This window comes from Lolium perenne, chromosome 7 (assembly GCF_019359855.2).
Source record: "Lolium perenne isolate Kyuss_39 chromosome 7, Kyuss_2.0, whole genome shotgun sequence".
In the NCBI taxonomy this organism is placed as follows: domain Eukaryota; kingdom Viridiplantae; phylum Streptophyta; class Magnoliopsida; order Poales; family Poaceae; genus Lolium; species Lolium perenne.
In genome coordinates this window covers 57,787,762-57,792,707 of record NC_067250.2, presented here as the reverse complement: position 1 = coordinate 57,792,707, position 4,946 = coordinate 57,787,762, and positions in this window count along the sequence as shown.

Here is a 4,946-nt window from a genome sequence, read left to right as displayed (position 1 = left end):
GTCAAAAGTGTTTCCACCTCTCGTTCATCAACGGATGCGCTTTACCGTAGACACTTGTATCTGTCAGGGCAAGCGGTGGGCTGGGGAAGCCTTAAGTCCCCACGGCATAGTCCGTAGACACTTGTCGCTCGAAGTGCAAGCGGTGGGCTGGGGAAGCCTAAAGTCCCCACGGTATTGCGGTCTATGATGGGTTGTAGCTACCGGCGAAGGAGTTTGGTTAACGAGTCCCAAACTGTTGTCGTGGTCGGGGTCCATCCTTAAGTGGTATAAGAGGACCGACGAGGACCCAGGGTCGGGGTATGCAACAAAGGGTGGGTGTTCGAGGTAGCGGAGGAACATGATTGGCTAGACCTTATACCGGGCCTCACACCTAAGGAAGTGTGGACGGGAAAGCTGCCCGGTTGGCACCAAGGTTAAGATCTCTTATGGGTAAAGCAACACACCTCTGCAGAGTGTAAAGAACTGTGACCTGTCACTCCCTGTTCCGGGATTGAGGAACTGCGAACGCGGCCGGAAAGGAGCTCCATGAAGTTCTAGTAAACCGGTGAAGGCTGACGGACATAGCTCTTTGAAATAAAAACAATCTCTTGAAGAAATGTTTAACAAAACTTGCATTGGTATTAGACTTTCTGGTCTAGTATCGTAGCTAGTGCATAAAACACCTCTTATCTAAAATGAACTTGTTGAGTACGCTCGTACTCATACCACTCTTAAACCCCATGCTTAGATTGTCTGAACCGTCTGGAGGAGGAGGACTACAACAGCAATGATGGAGCCGAGATCATCGGCTACGAGGAACCAGACCTCTCAGGAGGTGTTGAAGGCGTAGACTACATCATAGTCTACGGATCCGGGGAGGCTTCCGGAGGAGAACAAGCCTAAGGATATCAGGAGGAGTAGTAGTAGCCGAGCAGCGCGAACTCTTACTATTTAGCTGCTCGTTTAAATAAATGTTTAGTTTAATGAGACAATGGTATTGTAAGTTAAGTTGGGTTCGCCTCGAACCCAGGAGTTATCCTCTCAGAACCCAAGAGGAGCTCCGAGACGACTTGTGTATGATGATTGTAATAATATGTGAATGAGTTATGGACCCTGCTATGTTCTGTTGTACTACTCTGAGGGATGTAATATTTGCGGAATGGTACTTCGCGAATGTTATATCAACGACTGGCATACTACAACATGAAGTGGTATGCAGGGTCACCACACACATTCATGTTCTTACCCGGGTATTTGGGACCTGGGATTATCATCGACACAAACATGTTCTCTGATCTCATGCAGACGCCAGGGGGGAGGTTCATGGGAATAACAAACACTGGCCAAAAACTGTATACTGCAGCCGACATACCATATGGATTGAACCCATCGGTTGATATCGTAACTGCTACGCTCCTCGGGTCACCTGCTTTCAGTGGAAATTTCTTGAAAAAGTTCTTCTATGCAGTACCATCCGACGGATGTATCATCTTGTCGGTGTATCTGTTTCCTTCCACGGCCCACCTCATCTCCTGGGCAGTATCCTCGGTCATGAAGAGCCGCTGGATCCTCGGTAGAACTGGAAGATAGCGGAGGATATTCTTGGCAATCGTGGTCTGCCTCTTTTGACCATCACCATTGCGGTCTACCTCAAAGTACCTAGAGGAATTGCATTTGATGCATTAATTTGTGTCAGCGTGCTCCTCTCTGAATAGCATGCATCCCTTTGGACAAGCGTGTATCTGCTGAGATGACATCTTAAGGTCACTGAGCAATTTGGCCGAATAGTAGAAGTTTTGCGGCAAGAGGTGCCCTTTCGGCAGAAGGCTACCTACGATGACCAGAAGTTCATCGAACCCATCTCTGCACAAGTTCCTATGGCACTTCAAGGCCATAAGGCGAGCGATGGCATCTAGTTGGGTAACCTCTGTATTTTCATGTAGGGGTTTCTGCGAAGCAAACAGAGCCTCATAATACTCCTTTGTGTTTTCCTCCGGGTCCTCACTTGTCTCCGCATCCTGAGGTGTCTCCACCTCTACATGAGGGATTTCAGGCACATTACCATTAGCCAAGTTTTCTAAGTACCTATCAAAACCATTGTCATATTCCCCCCTAGGTTGAATCTTCTGCACCTCCTTCCTAGCACGTTTCTTTGCCTTTTCTCCATGGTAAGTCCAAATCCTGTAGGACTGTGTGAACCCAAACTTGATCAGGTGCATACTCATAGTTTCCTTGTCCTGTGCCTTTTGGTTAGCGCACATACTACAAGGGCACCAAACTCTTATAGGTCTGCTAGGGATGGCAAACGCCCTATCCACAAACTGCTCGGTCTTTTCTCCCCATTCATCAGTATAGTTCCACTGACTGATTCGGCCATCGTACATCCAGCCACGATTATACATCCTCTAATCAGCAACAAAACAGACGAACATAGCATTTATATATCAAACAGGAAATAAATGCATCATATCTTTATTTTTTTTACGTGTGCATCAACCTGAAACTCTACTAGGTGGGCTCCTAGCAGCCGCCGGATCCGTTGACGTGGGCACTACCCTTCGGGTAACCCACATTGCCCTATCCTGTATTGACTAATTGGAGGCCCATGAAGACACCTGAAGGCGAGATGGGCCAATAGGACGGCGCACCAGAAGGTTCCTTGACGGGCAAGACAAGGAAGCGATCAAACAAGGAAAGATCGGATCTGAAACTACTGTAAACCTAGTCGTATTCGGTGAGACCTCTTGGGACCTAGCCTCCTATATAAAGGCCAGGAGAGGGGCTGCCGAAGGACACAATCAATCTTAGCGATCTTAGCCAGCAAAAGCTTAGAGCTAGGACACCCTAGCAATTAGCCAACTCGACGAGATCTCAGCCGAACTATTCGGCACCCCATTGTAACCTATTATCATCATAATCAAGAACAGACAGGCAGGACGTAAGAGTTTTACCTCATCGAGGGCCCCGAACCTGGGTAAATCGCTCTCCCCGCTTGTCTGTGAACCGATGTCTCGTGTCAGCTTGCAGGATTCCATCAACCCTAAGCCCCTATAGGAGGGCATTGGCGAGGAGTACCCTCGACAATTGGCGCCGTCTGTGGGAAACCTGTCGGCACAAGATCGGTCATCGGCAGATCCAATCATGACACCAGCGGCTTCGCCAACGACTTCATCAGCGACTTCATCGACACCATCATCACCAATCCTGGGAAGCCCGATTCGATTCGGCTCCTATGAGTTTACTCCACACAGCGATTCCTCCCGCTCGAACTTTTCAGATCTACAAGGAAACATGGAGATGACATTCGGCAGCGTCCACTACAACGTCAACGCAGAAGGAATCCTTCGATTGCTGGAATCCCCCACTTCCGGATCGACGAGTTCAAGCGCGTCATCGTCACACGACCTATCGGCTGGTCTGACAGGATTGACGTGCTCACCCGTGCTCTCGACTCCCCGCTTGGCGTCCTCCATGTCGGTAGGGTCTGACGATCCCACATCTTCGGAATTAACTTCGTACTACTGCTTGAACTGCGACACCAGGCACGGGCTGGGATTGAGCGACACGCCGTTCATCTGCAACGCCCAATATTCATCGGGAGAGGACAGTATCGACAGCATCATCCAGGGAATCACCCGAAGAATGGCACACCATCAGGTTTATGTCGCCAATAACACGGGAAACTCAAGGCGCAGAGGAGACGAGGACCATACTCCCCGTTCCAGTAGAAGGGCAAGTTTTGAAAACAGTGCTAGCAACCGTGATAGCGATTACACCATCGCGGATGAGGAGTGGGCAGCAGCAAGGGCAGCAGTACTCAACAACACACCGCTCCCCGCAGGAACTTCGGTTGGAACCCTCAACGCTTATCGCTCTATACTAGAGAAAAACCGGGAGCACCTGTCGAAAGAGCAAGCCACCCTCGAAAGACGCCTATCTGCGGCAGATCGATCCAGTGAACGGCGAAGGGGCTCGCAAGGGAGTGCCTCCCGAAACACTCAGGGAACAGGCAAGCACCGGTCGAGACTATCCAGGCTTTCAGAAGATGACGCCAGAGAAATAACGTCGAATCTGACTAAATCCTTTATGACTATGGATACCGCTGGCATGCCACGGCCAAAAACCGTTGCAGGAGCAACGGCCAACCTCGCCGCATACCTCATCAACCAGCGCCCCGAAGGATCCATGGCTCAAGCACATCGAGGTGCCCTGGAGAGTCTCGCGATATTGGGGAACAACCTAGTCCCGCAAAAGGAAAAGACCACGGTACAAGGCAGTGGTTCGAAACATCATGCGAGAGATGCTCGGGACGAAATTACCCAGAGCAAGATCGACAAAGCAAGGCGACGACGCGCCACTAGGAAGGACAACGATAGCGATTCTTCGGATGAAGATCAGGAGTACGACGGCGAGCTCAGAGGAGCCGACTGTCTGAGTTACAAAATCCGTGAAACGATGCCGCCCAAGAAGTTCAAGCCTACCCCTACCGACGCTGCCAAGTATGATGGGCAGCAAGAACCAAGATCCTGGATAGACGACTACCTGCAGACTGTGATCCTGCACAAAGGAAACCAGATAGCAGCAATGCAATGCTTACAGCTCTACTTGAAGGATTCAGCGCGAGCCTGGCTAAGGGGGCTGCCGAAAGGTTCCGTTAAATCATGGGACGACCTAGTAGATGCCTTCGTTGCCAATTTCCGGGCAACATACAAGAGGCCCGTTGGGATCGAAGAGTTACGGAATTGCCGACAGAAGCAGAAGGAGTCGATGCGTTCATACATCGGGAGATTCACAAAACTCCTGAACGCTGCCGAAGACGTATCTGTCGACAGAGCAATCGACGCTTTCAGCGATGGCGTTCAGCGGGAGAGCTACATAGAAGAACTCGGGCGCAAAAAGCCAAAAACTATAACCAAGTTAATGGAAATCGCCAACAGTTGGGCTGATGGCGAGGACAATGTACGAAG